The following is a 20,969-nucleotide window of genomic DNA, read 5'->3' on the forward strand; positions in this document are numbered from 1 at the left end:
AAAAGGATCCAAGGCTTTGAGCATCAATGGATAGGAGGGCCCAAGGAAATAAAATCCAGGCCTAAGCGGCTAAACCAAGCTGTCCCTAACCATGTGCTTGTGTCATGAAGGTCCAAGTGAAAAGCTTGAGACTGAGTGGTTAAAGTCGTGATCCAAAGCAAAAAGAGTGTGCTTAAGAGCTCTGGACACCACTAACTGGGGACTCTAGCAAAGCTGAGTCACAATCTGAAAAGGTTCACCCAGTTATGTGTCTGTGGCATTTATGTATCCGGTGGTAATACTGGAAAACAAAGTGCTTAGGGCCACGGCCAAGACTCAAAAAGTAGCTGTGTTCAAGAATCAACATACTTAACTAGGAGAATCAATAACACTATCTGAAATTCTAAGTTCCTAGAGAAGCCAATCATTCTAAACTTCAAAGGAAAAAGTGAGATGCCAAAACTGTTCAGAAGCAAAAAGCTACAAGTCCCACTCATCTAATTATAATTAATATTCATTGATGTTCTGGAATTTATAGTATATTCTCTTCTTTTTATCCTATTTTATTTTCAGTTGCTTGGGGACAAGCAACAATTTAAGTTTGGTGTTGTGATGAGCGGATAATTTATACGCTTTTTGGCATTGTCTTTGGGTAGTTTTTAGTAAGTTCAAGCTACTTTTAGGGATGTTTTCATTAGTTTTTATGTTAAATTCACATTTCTGGACTTTACTATGAGTTTGTGTGTTTTTCTGTGATTTCAAGTAATTTCTGGCTGAAATTGAGGGACTTGAGCAAAACTCTGAAAAAGGCTGACAAAAGGACTGCTGATGCTGTTGGAATCTGACCTCCCTACACTGAAAATGGATTTTCTGGAGCTACAGAACTCCAATTGGCGCGCTCTCAACGGCGTTAGAAAGTAGACATCCAGGGCTTTCCAGAAATATATAATAGTCCATACTTTATTTGGAAATTGACGACGTAACTTGGCGTTGAACGCCAAGTACATGCTGCTGTCTGGAGTTAAACGCCAGAAAAACGTCATGATCCGGAGTTGAACGCCCAAAACACGTCATAACTCGGAGTTCAACTCCAAGAGAAGCCTCAGCTCGTGGATTGATCAAGCTCAGCCCAAACATACACCAAGTGGGCCCCGGAAGTGGATTTATGCATCAATTACTTACTCATGTAAACCCTAGGAGCTAGTTTATTATAAATAGAACATTTAACTAATGTATTTGACATCTGGGGATGCATAGTTCTCAGATCATGGGGGCTGGCCATTCGGCCATGCCTGGACCTCTCACTTATGTATTTTCAACGGTGGAGTTTCTGCACACCATAGATTAAGGGTGTGGAGCTCTGCTGTACCTCAAGTTTTAATACAATTACTATTACTTTTTATTCAATTCTCTCTTATTCTTATTCCAAGATATTCATTCGCACCCAAGAACATGATGAATGTGATGATTATGTGACGCTCATCATCATTCTCACCTATGAATGCGCGTGATTGACAACCACCTCCGTTCTACATGCAACCGAGCTTGAAAGTGTATCTCTTAGATTCCCCAACAGAATCTTCGTGGTATAAGCTAGATAGATGGCGGCATTCATGAGGATCCGGAAAGTCTAACCTTGTCTGTGGTATTCCGAGTAGGATCCTGGGAATCCGGAAAGTCTAACCTTGTCTGTGGTATTCCGAGTAGGATTCCGGTAATGAATGACTGTGACGTGCTTCAGACTCGCAAGTGCTGGGCGTTAGTGACAGACGCAAAAGAATCAAGGGATTCTATTCCAGCAGGAGCGGGAACCAACCAGTGATTAGCCGTGCTGTGACAGAGCGCGTGAGCGTAGTTTTCACTGCGAGGATGGGATGTAACCTTCGGCCAGTGTGATGCCTCCAGACGATTAGCCATGCGAGTAACAGCGCAGAGGACCATTTTCCAGAGAGGATACAAAGTAGCCATCGTCGAACGGTGAACCCCTATACACAGCTTGCTATGGAAAGGAGTAAGAAGGATTGAGTTGAATCAATAGGAAAGTAGGCGTACTTGAGCCATACAGTATCTCCATTCGCTTATCTGAAATTTCCACCAATGAATCTGCATAAGTATTCTATCCCTTTTATTATTTTCCTTTTTATATTTGATTTTCTAAATTCCATAATTTTATCCTCCTGACTGGGATTTACAAGATGACCATAGCTTGCTTCATACCAACAATCTCTGTGGGATCGACCCTTACTCGCGTAAGGTTTATTACTTGGATGACCCAGTACACTTGCTGGTTAGTTGAACGGAGTTGTGAATTCAACTGATGCCATAATAATGATTTCATACAAATACAAAAGAATAGGAATCACAATTTCGTCCACCAGTCTCCATAGGATGATGGGAGTGTTGTCATCTTCCTCCATGTCTAGGATGACAAAGTCAGCTAGGAGGAAAAATTTGTCCACTTTTACCAATACATTCTCCACTACCCCAAGTGCTTGCTGAATGGATTTGTCTGCCATTTGGAGGGCTATATGTGTGTGTTTCAATTCATGAATTTGAAGCTTCTTCATCAAGGATAGAGGCATTAGATTTATTCTTGCACCAAGGTCACAAAATACTCTCTCAATCATCATGTTGCCTATTGTGCAGGGATATGAAAGCTCCCTGGGTCTTTCATCTTCTTTGGCCACTTTTTCTGGATGATGGCACCACACTCCCTGGTCATTACAACCGTTTATCCTTCTTTCAAGGATCTTTTTTTTGTCAACAATTTCTTCATGAACTTAGCATATAGTGGCATCTGTTCAAGTGCCTCTATGAAAGGGATGTTGATGTGCAGTGTCTTGAATATCTCCAAAAATTTGGAGTACTGCTTCTCTTTGTTTTCTCCCTTGAACCTTTGAGGGTATGGGAGCATTGGTTGGTATGCTTTCACTGCTTCTTTCTTAGTTGGCTTGTCACTCTGTGCAGAGGTTTCTTGCTCTTGCTTTTGCTGATTCACCTCTTCTTTCAAGCCTTTTTTGTTGCGTTCTTTCTGAGTGATGACTTCTTTCTCCACTTTCTTTCCACGTCTTAAAGTGATTGCTTTATACTCATCCCATTTTATGGCTTTTCTTGTGTCTCTTGGGTTGTCTTCAGTGATACTAGGGAAGGCATTTGCTCGCCTTTCACCTTTCTCTGTGATTTGTTTAGCCATTTGTCCCATCTGCCTCTCAACATTTCTCATTGTGGCCTCATGTCTGGCCATAGTAGCATCTAGTCGTTCTTGTCCTTTGACTAGGCTCTCTTGTCCTTTGGCTAGATCTTGTGTAGTCTGAGCTAGTGCTTGTGTGGTTTGGGTAAAGACTTGCAAGGTTGCTTCAAGATTTGAGATCCTTGTTTCCTGATGGTCAATGGGTGGTATGTTGGAGTATGATTGCTGTTGCTGGAACTTGTTTGGGACATTGAGGTGGGTATTTTATGAGCTAAATGGTGGTGTGGAGAAGTTATTTTGGTGGGCTTGTGAATTGTTGTGGAGGTGCTGATATGTGTTTTGTGGATTTTCGTATTGGTTAGTGTTATTGGATGAGTGATTTTGGTTGTTTGTGTTGCGGGAGTTGTTGGAATTGTGGTTTCTCTTCCATTGATTTTGATTATCACCCCACCTCATGGTTCCTCCATGATGAATTATAGGTGTCACCATGAAAGTCATTTTGGGAAGAACTTGAGGTATTTGCATGTAACATCCCGCATTTTTGAAAATCTAATTATGAATAAATTATAATTTTATTTTATTAAGTTAAACTTTATAATTTTAGAAATTAATTTATTAAAAATAATTAAATAGATTCAAAGATAATTTCGTTTTAAATCAAATAAGATTCTTAAGTAATTTTATTATAATTAAATATTTTGTATAATTTTAGTAATTGAAAAATAAGAAAGATTTGTATAATTTAATTTAAGTAACTTTTATCCTGAAAAAGTTACGATTTATTTTATTAATTTGATATCTTATTTTATAAATTAATTAATTAAGAGTAATTAAATTAGTTTTATTGATATTTGGAGTTTAAGTTAATTAATATTCTTATGTAATTTTTATAATTGGTTATTTCATATACTTTGGAAATAAAATTTAGTAATAGAAGTATTATATAACTTAATTTAAGACATTTGTATTGTGATTAAATTACAGTTTGTTTTATTAAATTGAGCTCTTAGAGATTAATTTATTAAAAATGATTCAAAGGATTTTTGTAACTACTTTAAGTTTAAGTCAGTTAATATTTTTGTACAACTTTTATTATAATTAGTTATTTTATATAATTGAAATTAAAGTTCTGGTAATGAAAAAATAATAAAAAGTTATATGATTTAATTTAGATAATTGATATTAGGATTTAAACCATATTTTATAAAATGTGATTAGTATGTTTACTTTATAATTTAAATTAAAAGTAATTATTTGAACTCATTGATATATTGATAAATAAAATTTTATCCGTTTTAAAAATAATATTTATAGTATTATATTTTATTTTTGAATTATTATTTTATCTCAAATATTTTGTAAAATTGTTATATTACTCGTGTATATTTTACTCTAATGCTAAAATTTCTAATAAAAACCCTAATATCCCAAATTTCCTAATCTATACCCTAAATTAGTCACACACACATGCTCAGAAAAGGGAAGTCGAAGGGGAGGGGGGAAGAAACAGAAAAGGGGGAAGAGGGACAGAGGAAGGAGATGCGACGAAGAGAGGAGGAGAGGGCCGTTTCGGTCACCACTAAAGCCTCCAGCGTCACCGTTGCTGCTGTAGACCTCGTCCTAGCCACGAAGAAGAGGAGGAGGGGCGCTGTTTGTGCCTTTGCCGCTGCCCTGCATTGTCACCATCGAGAAGCAGAACGAGATAGAGAGAGACGCGGAGGAGGATGCCGGAGGCTACCACCGTTGCCATTGCCGTCGCTGGGATCGTCGGAAGCTGCCGTGACCACCACTCTACTCCACGCTGGGATCACTGATGGAGGTGTCTTTGCTATCTTTATTTTGGTTTAGGTCCTGCGCTCCTTTAACTTGTTCCACTTCCACTTTTACTCTACTATTATCCTATTTCTGCTATCTTGTTTTCGTTCCGTTCTTTGTTAGTTATCAAAACTGTGATTATTGTTGTTGCAAAAGAGGGATGCCGGTGTTACTAATGGGTTTTCATACAACTCTCCATGTCTCCATTTATTTCTGCCTATTGCTCAGCCATCACTAAAGCCCTCTGCTGCTGCTGGGAGACAATATTAGAGCTGTTGCTAATAGTTTTGGTCTGATCTTTTCTCCGATTCTAGTTCATTTTTACGTTTTCCTGTCTTTGCCACGCTTATTCTGATTCGATTTTTGTATATGTCCTTGTCTTGGGTTTCTTGAAACTGTTTCAGCCACTGTAATTACAATTTATAATGACGTAGCTGCTATAAGAGGCGTCGGAGCTGTTTCTGTGGGAATTAATGCTATCGCGTTGTAACCTTGCCTACGGTTTCTTTTAATTGCGACATCGAGGTAGGGGGTTTAACTTAAATAATTTTAATTTAAAAATGCCTACAACGTTTATTGAATAACTGCAAATAGATTTAATAGCTGTGAGTAATTGATTAATTATATGAATGTTGAATTGTGGCTGAAATTATGATTGGAATGATTGAGATTTTGATTGGGACTTTGGTTGAATTTGTTGATTTTTGTGAAATTGAATTATGAATTGTTTGATGAGAGATTATTGTGATTTCTGTACTTTGATGGATCAAATTGAAATTGTTACTATTGAGTTGGTTTACTGTAACGGACTTAGTGATTAATTGAAATTGGGTTTAAGGAATAATTGGAAGACTGAATCTTGAAATGATGAACTAATTGCTGAAAATATGATTTTTGAAATTAAAAGACAACCTTGGAAGTGAATCAGTTATTCAATAATGATCGAAATGATATGAGAGTAAAGGCTGAGTAAACTATGATAACAGTTGTTATTGGAATTCAATTTTGAGAAGTTTGAATTAACAATAGAACTAGTTATGATTTTTCAAAGTTAAAATGTAAAACTTGATTTTCTGCATTACTTTTAAACAAAGCCGGAAACGTTGAAAATCTATAACCAATTCTATGATGATCGGAATTGCGTGGGACCAAGTCTGGATTAAGCTTGGGGATATAGGGAGCTGGACTGGTGAATTTGAGATTTTTTCATTAGGTTTATGATTTATGGTGAATTTTTGAATTATGGATGTCAACTCTGGTTTTTCTGCAGAACGTTTAACACAGCAGCAATTTGTTTCCTCTATTGAAAATTCTTCAGTTTGAATTTTGAAATGAAAATAATTTTAAATGAAACTCTGGTCCTAATACTTTAATTTCATAAAAATTTAGAATTGTTAGAGTTGTGATTTTAAAGATTTGGATTTTTAAATTAAGATGTCTTATGCAGTAAAAGTCAGGTTTTGTTTTCTAAGTCAGTAACGTTGAGACTTTATAATTTTTAATTCTGGAATGATATTGAGATTCAACCAATTGGAGGTGAAATTTGAGTATGTTTAGTATATATGATTCAAATTTAAGGGTTTTTCATGTTTTAATAAGTGAGTTATGGGACTTGGAAGAGGTTGTGTTCAATGATTCGTAAAACAAAATTCTGCAGAAAATTACCTAACTTTCAAGCTACGTAACTCCTTCATTAAAAATGGTATGACCCTAGAACCAATTGAGAAAGAAATTTGGATAAGTTATTTTTAACCACATTAATTTTGAAGGTGGTTGGATTTAATTTGGATAATGAAATTTCGAATGTTGTATGTTGCTGCTGCCTTCTGGATTTAAAATACTGCAGAGTAGTCATGGTTTTGATTATATTCCCGAAGCTAGAGTCAGCAAAAAATTATGATTTTTGGTTTAATAGAAATCTTAATCCGAGACGGTCGCATGGATATAAAGTTTGCGTGATTCCGAATTCATTTGATATTTTAAAAACAAAATGGAAATCAGGCTGCCAAGTTGTGTTGGTAATTATTTTGGATATGGAATTTAAAAAATAGATTTTCTATATTATTATCAAATATTTTTGAGAATATATTGTTTTGGCAATTGCTGAAAGAGGCTAATGAAATGTTGAGAAAGAAGGAACCCGTAAGGGTGGTTAAGTCCTATTTTCAAAGGAGATTATGTCCAAATTTTTATAAAAGTATAAGGACTTAATCAAAATCAATATTTAAGGCTTATTTAATGATAATAACTTTAATGATTCCTTTAAGAAAAGATTATTTGGTATACGAGATTGTTGGCAAGGGCGTGGGTCTTGTCCCGCTTGGGTATTTGCAATTATGAAAGAAAAAGGAAAGGGTAAAGTACTTATTGTATGATTATCTGTTGCTTGAGGTAACCCAAGAGATATTTATTTATTTGTTTGTTGCTTGAAGCAACCAAAGAGATGTTTGTGTTGTTCCTTGAAGCAACCCAAGAGATGTTTGTTTATTTGTTGCCTTGAGGCAACCCAAGAGTAATTTTCCATTCCCAAGAGTATATGTTTCCTGCGAGTAGAAAGCAGAGGCTGTCTCAATAGAGCTGCTAATAATTATATGCGCATTTATTTGAACGGAAAATCGTATCCGGAAAATCATGAACTCGTGACCGGATAAATGTCGGGAATGCAAGTGCTAACCGACACATGAGCTCATAGCCTGCACTAGGACTAGACATTCATCATATGCATCTTTGTGACATTGTTTGGGTGTGTATATTGTAATTGGTTTGCCTAAGTAAACAATTCTGTTAACTGCTAATTGCTATACTTGATATAATTGCTCTTGATTGTGTTTGAACCTCATTACTTGTGTTTGTAACTGATTGGTTGGATTGTGGTGAATTGGGTGTTGGTTGAATTGCTTGGGTCTGAGGCCATGATTGGGTTGTGTTTGAGGTTTAGTAAGTATGAAAGATTAAGCTAGTTCAACATAGACTTAATGAACCTGTGCTTGGAACAGATTAGTCATTCATACGGTCTAGGAAAACTTTCAAGATTTTTATAAAGAAAAATATGGGTTTATAATTTTGGATAATTAACTGATGCTTTATAATATTTTGGATTTTTGAATGTTATGCCGTTGGTTTTCAAAATAAAAAGTTTATAAGGCGAGTAAAGATCACTGAAAATGAAAATAGTTTTCTTTTAAATATTTCTGAATGAATTTAACTATTTGCGTTTTATTCTTTACTTTCACGGGATATTCGACCTCTACTAAGAACATGTGGTTTGGTTCTCACCCCCAAATTGTTCACCCTTTCAGTGACACAGGTTTGTAGACGCAATTTGAAGCCGCGAGTGATTAGTAGGTTCACTTTATGGTTTAAAATGCTTTCGTAGAGTCCCCTTGCTCTTGTCCTTTGAGGTTTTATTTTAACAGAGGGGTAGGTGTTGTATTTGGGTTTATATGACTTCTTATGTATAAGGATTACTATTAATAATACTTATGTGATTGTTATTATTATTTGCAATGTTTATTCTTGATACATGATAAACCACTATTTTATGGTTTATCTTGTGCTCAATTGAGTGGATTTTATCAACTCTTTACCCACTTATTCATAATATTTGCATAGTTTTATATTTCCTTCCTGATTTTATACTATGATTGAAAACGTGCTTCTTTGATCTTATATTTGCTTATTATTAATCCTCTCTTATTACCATTAGATGCCTTGATATGTGTGTTAAGTGATCTCAGAGATTATAGGGTAGGAATGGCTCAGAGGATGGAAAGGAAGCATGCAAAAGTGGAAGGAATACAAGAAGTTGGAGAAATTGCTAAGCTGTCCAGCCTGACCTCTTTGCACTCAAACGGCTATAACTTTATCTACAAAGGTCAAAACGACGCGGTTTCAGTTGCGTTGGAAAGCTAACGTCTGGGGCTTTGATTTGATATATAAATTGCCATAGCTGCCCCGACGCCAGGCGACGCGAATGCGTGGGTCACGCAGACACGTGACCTGGCAGGAACACAACCCGCGCGGCCGCGTGAGCCATGCGGCCGCGTCACTTTTTCGCGACCTGTACGTACCAGAATACGCTGGTGGCGATTTTTGGGCTCTTTTTAACCCAGTTTGCGGCCCAAAAAACACAGATTAAAGGCTATAAAGTGGGGGAATCCATTCATTCATGAGGAGGCTCTCATAATTCACTTTTCATGTTTTAGATGTAGTTTTTAGAGAGAGAGGTTCTCTCCTCTCTCTTAGTATTATTATTTAGGATTTCTCTTAGTTTTAGGAGTGGCTCTCAATCCCGGGTTCTTTATTTATTCTATTATTTTATTTCAGTTTGTTAATGTTGGTTTGCGAACTTCATGTTAGAATTGATTTCTTTTATTAATGCATTTTGAGGTATTTCAGATTATGATTGTTTTATTCTGTTTAAGATTGCTTTCAATTCAATTTAGATTTATTTTTCCCTTTCGGCTTTGGTTAAATAATTGGTGACCCTTGAGTTATCAAACTCATTGTTGATTGAAAATTGGAATTCTTCAAGAATTAATTCAAGTTCCAATAACTCTAGTCTTTCCCAAGGAAAGACTAGGACCTGAGGAATTAAAATTAATTCATCCACATAACTTACCTTCATAGTTAGAGGTTAACAAAGTGGAAGAAGAATCCAATTCTCTTTACAATTGATAAGGATAACCAGGATAGGACTTCCTATTTTCGTACCTTGCCAAGAGTTTATTTTATAGTTATTTATTTATTTTATTTCTTCTTATGCAACATTGATGAGCGGATAATTTATACGCTTTTTGGCATTGTTTTTAGTGTGTTTTTAGTATGATCTAGTTAGTTTTTAGTATATTTTTATTAGTTTTTAGTTAAAATTTACTTTTCTGGACTTTACTATGAGTTTGTGTGTTTTTCTGTGATTTCAGGTATTTTCTGGCTGAAATTGAGGGTCCTGAGCAAAAATCTAATTTAGAGACTGAAAAGGACTGCAAATGCTGTTGGATTCTGACCTCCCTGCACTCGAAGTGAATTTTCTGGAGCTACAGAAGCCCAATTGGTGCGTTCTTAACGGCGTTGGAAAGTAGACATCCTGGGCTTTCCAGCAATGTATAATAGTCCATACTTTGCTCGAGATTTAATGGCCCAAACCGGCGTGGCATATCAGCCTCAGAAATTCCAGCGTTTAATGCTGGAACTGGCATAAAAATTGGAGTTAAACGCCCAAACTGGCATGAAAGCTGGCGTTTAACTCCAGAATTAGTCTCTACACATGAAAGCTTCAATTCTCAGCCCAAGCACACACTAAGTGGACCCAGGAGTGGATTTTTACGTCATTTACTCATTTCTGTATACCCTAGGTTACTAGTTTACTATTAATAGGATCTTTTGACATTGTATCTACACCTCATGACACTTTACACGTTTCTCATTGTACCTTTTACAGTATGAGTCTCTAAACCCCATGGTTGGGGGTGAGGAGCTCTGCTGTGTCTTGATGGATTAATGCAATTACTACTGTTTTTCATTCAATCATGCTTGCTTCCATTCTAAGATATCACTTGTTCTTAACCCGGATGAATGTGATGATCCGTGACACTCATCATATTCTCAACTATGAACGTGTGCCTGATAACCACCTCTGTTCTATCTTAGATTAAGTAGATATCTCTTGGATTCCTTAACCAGAATCTTCGTGGTATAAGCTAGAACTGATGGCGGCATTCAAGAGAATCCGGAAGGTCTAAACCTTGTCTGTGGTATTCTGAGTAGGATTCAATGATTGAATGACTGTGACGAGCTTCAAACTCCTGAGGGCGGGGCGTTAGTGACAGACGCAAAAGAATCACTGGATTCTATTCCGGCCTGATTGAGAACCGACAGATGGATAGCCGTGCCGTGACAGGGTGCGTTGAACATTTCCACTGAGAGGATGGGAGGTAGCCACTGACAACGGTGAAACCCTTGCATACAGCTTGCCATGGAAGGAGCCTTGCGTGCTTGAAGAAGAAGACAGTAGGAAAGCAGAGATTCAGAAGATGGAGCATCTCCAAAACCTCAACCTGTTCCCCAATACTGCAAAACAAGTACTTATTTCATGTTCTTTTACTCTTCACAATCAACCCTGATAATTTCTGATATCCTGACTAAGATTTACAAGATAACCATAGCTTGCTTCAAGTCGACAATCTCCATGGGATCGACCCTTACTCACGTAAGGTATTACTTGGACAACCCAGTGCACTTGCTGGTTAGTTGTGCGGGGTTGCAAAAGTGTGATTGCAATTTCGTGCACCACGTTTTTGGCGCCGTTGCCGGGGATTGTTCGAGTTTGGACAACTGACGGCTTATCTTGTTGCTTAGAGTAGGACTGTTTTATTATTGTTAGTTTGGAGTCTTTTAGTTGAGTCTAGTTTCATATTTTAAGTTTGATGTCAATTGCATGCTTTTGTTTTTTTTCTTTTAATTTTCGAATTTGCATGTCCTTAGTCCCTTTTTTATCCGTAAAAATTCTAAGTTTGGTGTCCTCTTTGTGTTTTTCCCTTAAAATTTTCGAAGAATTAGTGTTTGATTTTCTAAAAATTTTAAGTTTTGGTGTCATTTTGTTGTTTTTCTCTTTCCTCATTTCAAAAATCAAATCTTTTTCATAAAAATTTTTCAATCATATCTTTCTAATTGCTAATCTCAAAATCTTTTTAGTTAACTAATTGATTCAGTTCTCAATTTGCTTTGATCTTATTTTCTTTTAATTTTCGAATTTTTTATTTTATTTTCCTTTTGTTTTTATTTTATTTTTCGGTTAATTCAAAAAAAAAAACAAAATTTATCTATTTGCAACCCATATCATTTCCCTTTATCCATTATGGACCTAAGTGGAATTGAGCAGTCCAAAAGGACTCTGGGGTCATATGCTAACCCCATTACATCTGCATATGGGAGTAGCATCTGTACACCTCCTATCAAAGCAAGCAGCTTTGAGCTAAATCCTCAACTCATTATCATAGTGCAGCAAAATTGCCAGTATTCCGGTCTTCCACAGGAAGAACCTACTGAGTTTCTGGCACAGTTCTTACAAATTGCTGACACAGTACATGATAAAGAGGTGGATCAGGATGTCTACAGATTATTACTGTTTCCATTTGCTGTAAAAGATCAAGCTAAAAGGTGGTTGAATAACCAACCTACAGCAAGCATAAAGACATGGAAACAGTTATCAGACAAATTCCTGAATCACTTTTACCCTCCAAAGAGGATGACACAGCTAAGGCTGGACATCCAAGGCTTTAAACAAGAGGATAATGAATCCCTTTATAATGCCTGGGAGAGGTATAGAGATATGCTAAGAAAATGCGCCTCTGAAATGTTTTCAGAGTGGGTACAGTTAAACATCTTCTACTATGGGCTTACAGAAAAAGCTCAGATGTCTTTAGACCACTCAGCAGGTGGATCTATCCACATGAGGAAGACAATTGAAGAAGCTCAAGAGCTTATAGACACTGTTGCTAGAAATCAATATTTGTACTCTAGCAATGAGTTCTCTCCAAAAGAGGAAGTTATGACAGTAGCCACTGATCCTAATCCTCAAGAACAGATGATTGAGCTTAATCAACAATTGCTCCTGATGACAGAACAGTTAGCAGAATTTAAAGAGATGCTCCATGAAACTAAAGTTGCTAACAAGAACATAGAACTGCAGTTGAATCAAGCAAAACAGCAAATATCTAAACAGATAACAGAGGAATGTCAAGCAGTTCAACTGAGGAGTGGGAAGACACTGAATAACACTGCTCAAAAGAGCAAAAGGCCAAATAAGGAACAATTGACAGAGGATATCCAACCCACTGTTCAAAATCCCTCTGAGGACAGTAAGAGCCTAGAGAGGAACACTTTTGGCGTTCAAACGCCAGAGAGGGAAGGAAAGTTGGCGTTAAACGCCCATTCCTTGCCCAGTTCTGGCGTTCAAACGCCAGAAAAGGGGGAAAAGTTGGCGTTAAACGCCCATTTTCCACCCAATCCTGGCGTTCAGACGCCAAGGGAAGATCAGACACCTGAGAGTGCTGACAGTAATCCCTCTAACAAGGCTTCTTCAACCACTTCTGTAAGGAATAAACCTGCAGCATCTAAGATTGAAGACTACAAAGCCAAGATGCCTTATCCTCAAAAACTCCGCCAAGCGGAACAGGATAAGCAATTTGCCCGCTTTGCAGACTATCTAAGGACTCTTGAAATAAAGATTCCGTTTGCAGAGGCACTTGAGCAAATACCTTCTTATGCTAAGTTCATGAAAGAAATCTTAAGTCATAAGAAAGATTGGAGAGAAACTGAGAAAGTGTTTCTCACTGAAGAATGCAGCGCAGTCATTCTGAAAAGCTTACCAGAAAAGCTTCAAGATCCAGGAAGCTTTATGATACCATGCACATTAGAAGGTGCTTGCACCAAGACAGCCCTATGTGATCTTGGAGCAAGCATCAATCTAATACCTGCATCCACTATCAGAAAGCTTGGGTTGACTGGAGAAGTCAAACCAACCCGGATATGCCTCCAACTTGCTGATGGCTCCATTAAACATCCATCAGGCATAATAGAGGATATGATTGTCAAGGTTGGGCCATTCGCCTTTCCAACTGACTTTGTGGTGCTGGAAATGGAGGAGCACAAGAGTGCAACTCTCATTCTAGGAAGACCTTTCCTAGCAACTGGACGAACTCTCATTGATGTACAAAAAGGGGAAGTAACCCTGAGAGTCAATGAGGATGAGTTCAAGTTGAGTGCTGTAAAAGCTATGCAGCATCCAGACACACCAAATGACTGCATGGCCGCTGACATTATTGACTCTCTGGTAGAAGAGATCAATATGACTGAAAGCCTAGAATCAGAGCTTGGGGACATCTTCAAAGATGCTCAACCTGATCAAGAAGAACCAGAGGAAACAAAGGAATTTTCGAAAATTCCTCAGGAGGAGGATAAGCCTCCCAAACCTGAACTCAAACCACTACCACCATCCCTGAAGTATGCATTTCTGGGAGAGGGTGACACTTTTCCAGTGATTATAAGCTCTGCTTTAAATCCACAGGAAGAGGAAGCACTGATTCAAGTGCTAAGGACACACAAGACAGCTCTTGGGTGGTCCATAAGTGATCTTAAGGGCATTAGCCCAGCTAGATGCATGCACAAGATCCTGTTGGAGGATAATGCCAAACCAGTGGTCCAACCACAAAGGAGGCTAAATCCAGCCATGAAGGAGGTGGTGCAGAAAGAGGTCACTAAATTACTAGAGGCTGGAATTATTTATCCTATTTCTGATAGCCCCTGGGTGAGCCCTGTCCAAGTTGTCCCCAAAAAGGGAGGCATGACAGTGGTTCATAATGAAAAAAATGAACTGGTTCCTACAAGAACAGTCACAGGGTGGCGTATGTGTATTGACTACAGAAGGCTCAATACAGCCACCAAAAAGGATCATTTTCCTTTACCATTCATAGACCAAATGCTAGAAAGACTAGCTGGTCATGATTATTACTGCTTTTTGGATGGCTATTCAGGTTACAACCAAATTGCAGTAGATCCTCAGGACCAAGAGAAAACAGCATTTACTTGCCCTTCTGGCGTGTTTGCCTACAGGAGGATGCCTTTTGGTCTGTGTAATGCTCCTGCAACCTTTCAGAGATGCATGCTATCCATCTTCTCTGACATGGTGGAGAAATTCCTGGAAGTCTTCATGGATGACTTCTCAGTATATGGAGACTCATTCAACTCCTGTCTTAACCACCTAGCACTTGTCCTGAAAAGGTGCCAAGAGACTAACCTGGTTTTAAACTGGGAGAAATGTCACTTCATGGTGACTGAAGGAATTGTCCTTGGACACAAAATTTCAAGCAGGGGAATAGAGGTGGATAAGGCAAAGGTAGAGGTAATTGAAAAATTACCACCACCTGCCAATGTTAAGGCAATCAGAAGCTTTCTGAGGCATGCAGGATTCTACAGAAGGTTCATAAAGGATTTTTCGAAAATTGCAAAACCTCTGAGTAATCTGCTAGCTGCTGACACACCATTTGTGTTTGACACACAGTGTCTGCAGGCATTTGAGACCCTGAAAGCTAAGCTGGTCACAGCACCAGTCATCTCTGCACCAGATTGGACATTGCCATTTGAACTAATGTGTGATGCCAGTGACCATGCCATTGGTGCAGTGTTGGGACAGAGGCATAACAAGCTTCTGCACGTCATTTATTATGCCAGCCGTGTTCTAAATGATGCACAGAAGAATTACACAACCACAGAAAAAGAATTACTTGCAGTGGTCTATGCCATTGACAAGTTTAGATCCTATCTAGTGGGATCAAAGGTGATTGTGTACACTGATCATGCTGCTCTTAAATACTTACTCACAAAGCAGGATTCAAAACCCAGGCTAATAAGATGGGTGTTGCTTCTGCAAGAGTTTGATATAGAAGTAAGAGACAGAAAAGGGACAGAGAACCAGGTAGCTGATCATCTGTCCCGAATAGAACCAGTAGCTGGGGCGTCCCTCCCTTCTACTGAGATCTCTGAGACTTTCCTAGATGAGCAACTCTTTGCCATCAGGAAGCTCCATGGTTTGCAGCTATTGCAAATTATAAAGTTGTGAGGTTCATACCCCAGGAGTACAGCAGAGTGCAAAGAAAGAAATTAATTTCAGATGCCAAGTACTACCTCTGGGATGAGCCATATCTCTTTAAGAGATGTGCAGACGGAATGATCCGCAGATGTGTACCCAGAGAAGAAGCACAAAGGATCCTATGGCATTGCCATGGATCACAGTATGGAGGACATTTTGGAAGTGAGCGAACAGCCACTAAAGTCCTCCAATGCGGCTTCTACTGGCCTACTCTCTATAAAGATTCCCGAGAGTTTGTGCGTAACTGTGACAGTTGCCAAAGAGCTGGTAACTTGCCTCATGGATATGCCATGCCTCAACAAGGGATATTAGAGATAGAATTGTTTGATGTATGGGGAATTGACTTCATGGGGCCATTCCTACCATCATAGTCAAACACTTACATTCTGGTGGCAGTGGACTATGTATCTAAGTGGGTAGAAGCAATTGCTACACCCACTAATGATACCAAGACCGTGCTGAAATTCCTCTAGAAACATATCTTCAGCAGGTTTGGTGTTCCCAGAGTACTAATCAGTGACGGGGGCACTCATTTCTGCAATAGACAGCTATACTCTGCTATGGTCAGATATGGAATTAGCCACAAAGTGGCAACTCCGTATCATCCACAGACAAATGGGCAAGCTGAAGTCTATAACAGAGAGCTAAAAAGAATCCTAGAACGGACTGTGATGGCCCGAAGAAAGGATTGGGCAAAGAGCTTGGATGATGCTCTGTGGGCATACAGAACAGCATTCAAGACTCCTATAGGAACCTCTCCATACCAACTGGTGTATGGGAAGGCCTGTCATCTGCCCGTGGAACTGGAACATAAAGCCTACTGGGCAACCAGATTCCTAAACATGGATGCTCAGTTAGCTGGTGAAAAAAGATTGCTCCAGCTAAATGAGCTAGAGGAGTTCAGACTCAATGCCTTTGAAAATGCAAAGATTTATAAGGAAAAGGCAAAGAAGTGGCATGACAAGAAGTTGTCAACCAGAGTCTTTGAGCCAGGATAAAAAGTTCTGCTCTTCAACTCTAGGCTCAGATTGTTTCCAGGAAAACTTAAATCCCGGTGGAGGGGTCCGTATATGATTACAGGAGTGTCACCATATGGATATGTTGAGCTTCAGGATATTGATTCTGACAAAAAGTTCATTGTTAATAGACAGAGAATCAAGCATTATCTTGAAGGCAATTTTGAGCAGGAATGCTCAAAACTGAGACTTGAGTGATTCTCAGTAAAGGTCCAGCTAAAGACAGTAAAGAAGCGCTTGCTGGGAGGCAACCCAGTCATTAGCAGGTTAAATGTTTTGTTTTTACAAAGGCAAGTATCAAAAATGAAGGAATTCACAGAGTTACAGAAGGATTCAGTGCAAAAAGCAGAGAAAAAGAGCTTACTGGCGAAAAAATGCCAGTAAGGGGCATTTTGGGCGTTAAACGCCAGAATGGGCACCATTCTGGGCGTTTAACGCCAGGTGTGCAGTATCCTGGGCGTTTAGCAAAACACCCAGTGATAAAGGGAATCCTGGCATTTAACGCCAGCCAGGGCACCTGGCTGGGCATTAAACGCCCACAATGGGCACCAAATGAGCGTTAAACGCCAGAATGGATGCCATTCTGGGCGTTTAACACCAGAAAGGTGGGGGGACCACGATTTTGATTTTCAATCAAATTTTTTAAATTTTCCTTTTCTTACCCATACTTTTCTACATAAATATATCCCAACCTTTCATCATTCACTTTAAAATCTTCAAAAATCAAAAGTCATTCTTCAAATCTCTCTTAAATCAATCCCAAATCTTATTCAAAAACTCACCCTTCTCTCCAATTCTCTCCATATCTTCTCAAATCTCCTTTCAATTTTTCAAAATCTCCTTCCCCCCTTTTATAAACACACGTTTGGCCTCCTCATTCCCCCACACCATTCGAATTTGCTCTTCTCCTCTCTCTCCTCTTTCCTTTCTTTTGCTTGAGGACAAGCAAACCTCTAAGTTTGGTGTGCTTTTCCGTGATCACTAAGCCAAGATTCATCAAGATCATGGCTCCTAAGGGAAAACAAACCAATTTAAGAGGAAAGAAAGAGAATAATTCAAAGAATCTTTGGAATCAAGAGAAGTTCTTAACCAAAGAACATGAAGACCATTATCACAAGATAATGGGTCTGAGGTCAGTGATCCCGGAAGTTAAATTTGATCTGAAAGAAGATGAATATCCGGGGATCTAAGAGCAAATTCGAAACAGAGGATGGGAAGTTCTAACCAATCCTGAGATAAAGGTTGGAAGGAATATGGTTCAGGAATTCTACTCAAATCTGTGGCTAACAGATAAGCAGAGAATGACTGGAACTGCTTACCATACCTACAGAACCATGGTCAGAGGGAAAGTTATGTACTTCCATCTGGACAAAATAAGAGAAATCTTCAAATTGCCTCAACTGCAGGACGATCCTGAGTCCTTTAATAGGAGAATGGTGAGAGCAGATAAAGGGTTGGATCAAGTTCTAGAGGACATATGCCTCCCTGGAACTAAGTGGATAACCAATTCAAAGGGTGTCCCAAACCAACTCAAGAGGGGAGACCTCAAACCAATTGCAAGAGGTTGGCTAAACTTTATTGGGCGTTCCATACTGCCCACTAGCAACCGTTCTGAGGTCACTATCAAGAGAGCAGTGATGATTCATTGCATTATGCTTGGAAAAGAAGTGGAGGTTCATCATGTGATTGCTTGTGAGATCTACACAATTGCACATAAGAATTCCACTGAAGCCAAACTGGCTTACCCAAGCTTGATCTCCTTGCTCTGTAAAGAGGCTGGGGTAAAGATGGGAGTAGATGAATTCATACCCATTGAACATCCAATCACCAAGAAGTCAATGGAAGGACAAATGCAAGACAACTCTATCAAAAGGAGGGCGCAGGAGTTCCTCCCTGAATTCCCTGAAATTGGCTACTGGGCCAGCCTAGAAGCATCTATCAACAAGTTGCAAGAGACTATGGAGCAACTTAAGGAAGAACAGCAGAATCAGAACTGCATGCTCTGCAAATTGCTGAAGGAACAAGAGAAGCAGGGGCGTGAACTCCAAGAGTTGAAACGCCAAAAATTCTCCCCCCAAATTGAGGGAGCATCCACTTCTCAAAATCAAGGTTGTTGAGTCCTAACTCTGTGAAAACCTCTATCATTAGGAGCCTATTTAAATTTTTTTGTTTTCTATTTCTTGTTTTTAGTCTTATCTTATATCTATTTTTGAGTCTTGTTCTTAATTCATAATTAATAAAATTTAAAATTCATGTCTTAAAGCTATGAATGTCCTATGAATCCATCACCTCTCTTAAATGAAAAATGCTTTAATCACAAAAGAACAAGAAGTACAGGGTTTCGAATTTATCCTTGAAACTAGTTGAATTAGTTTGATGTGGTGACAATGCTTTTTGTTTTTCGAATGAATGCTTGAACAGTGCATATGTCTTTTGAATTTGTTGTTTTGAAAATGTTAAAATTGTTGGCTCTTAAAAGAATGAAGGAAAAAGAGAACTGTTATTGAGGATCTGAAAAATCATTAGATTGATTCTTGAAGCAAGAAAAAGCAGTGATTCAAAAAAAAAATTTCGAAAAAAAAAAGAAGAAGAAAAGAAAAAGAGAGAAATAAAAGTTGTGATCCAAGGCAAAAAAGAGTGAGCTTAAGAACCCTGGACACCTCTAATTGGGGACTTTAGCAAAGCTGAGTCACAATCTGAAAAGGTTCACCTAATTATGTGTCTGTGGCATGTATGTATCCGGTGGTAATACTGGAAGACAGAGTGCTTTGGGACACAGCCAAGACTCATGACATAGCTATGTTCAAGAATCATTATACTTAACTAAGAGAATCAATAACACTATCTGAGTTCTGAGTTCTTATAGATGCCAATCATTCTGAACTTCAAAGGATAGAGTTAGATGCCAAAACTGTTCGGAAGCAAAAAGCTACTAGTCCCGCTCATCTAATTAGAGCTAAGTTTCCTTGATATTTTGGAGTCTATAGTATATTCTCTTCTTTTTATCCTATTTTGATTTTCAGTTGCTTGGGGACAAGCAACAATTTAAGTTTGGTGTTGTGATGAGCGGATAATTTATACGCTTTTTGGCATTGTTTTTAGTGTGTTTTTAGTATGATCTAGTTAGTTTTTAGTATATTTTTATTAGTTTTTAGTTAAAATTCACTTTTCTGGACTTTACTATGAGTTTGTGTGTTTTTCTGTGATTTCAGGTATTTTCTGGCTGAAATTGAGGGTCCTGAGCAAAAATCTGATTCAGAGACTGAAAAGGACTGCAGATGCTGTTGGATTCTGACCTCCCTGCACTCGAAGTGGATTTTCTGGAGCTAAAGAAGCCCAATTAGCGCGTTCTCAACGGCGTCGGAAAATAGACATCCTGAGCTTTCCAGCAATGTCTAATAGTTCATACTTTGCCCGAGATTTGATGGCCCAAACTGGCGTGGCAAATCAGCCTCAGAAATTCCAGCGTTTAACGCTGGAACTGGCATAAAAATTGGAGTTAAACGCCCAAACTGGCATGAAAGCTGGCGTTTAACTCCAGAATTAGTCTCTACACATGAAAACTTCAATGCTCAGCCCAAGCACACACTAAGTGGACCCAGGAGTGGATTTTTACGTCATTTACTCATTTCTGTATACCCTAGGTACTAGTTTACTATTAATAGGATCTTTTGACATTGTATCTGCACCTCATGACACTTTACACGTTTCTCATTGTTCCTTTTACAGTATGAGTCTCTAAACCCCATGGTTGGGGGTGAGGAGCTCTGCTGTGTCTTGATGGATTAATGCAATTTCTACTGTTTTTCATTCAATCATGCTTGCTTCCATTCTAAGATATCACTTGTTCTTAACCCGGATGAATGTGATGATCCGTGACACTCATCATATTCTCAACTATGAACGTGTGCCTGACAACCACCTCCGTTCTATCTTAGATTAAGTAGATATCTCTTGGATTCCTTAACCAGAATCTTCGTGGTATAAGCTAGAACTGATGGCGGCATTCAAGAGAATCCGGAAGGTCTAAACCTTGTCTGTGGTATTCTGAGTAGGATTCAATGATTGAATCACTGTGACAAGCTTCAAACTCCTGAGGGCGGGGCGTTAGTGACAGACGCAAAAGAATCACTGGATTCTATTCCGGCCTGATTGAGAACCGACAGATGGATAGCCGTGCCGTGACAGGGTGCGTTGAACATTTCCACTGAGAGGATGGGAGATAGCCACTGACAACGGTGAAACCCTTGCATACAGCTTGCCATGGAAGGAGCCTTGCGTGCTTGAAGAAGAAGACAGTAGGAAAGCAGAGATTCAGAAG

Source organism: Arachis hypogaea, chromosome 2, assembly GCF_003086295.3.
Source record: "Arachis hypogaea cultivar Tifrunner chromosome 2, arahy.Tifrunner.gnm2.J5K5, whole genome shotgun sequence".
NCBI lineage: Eukaryota > Viridiplantae > Streptophyta > Magnoliopsida > Fabales > Fabaceae > Arachis > Arachis hypogaea.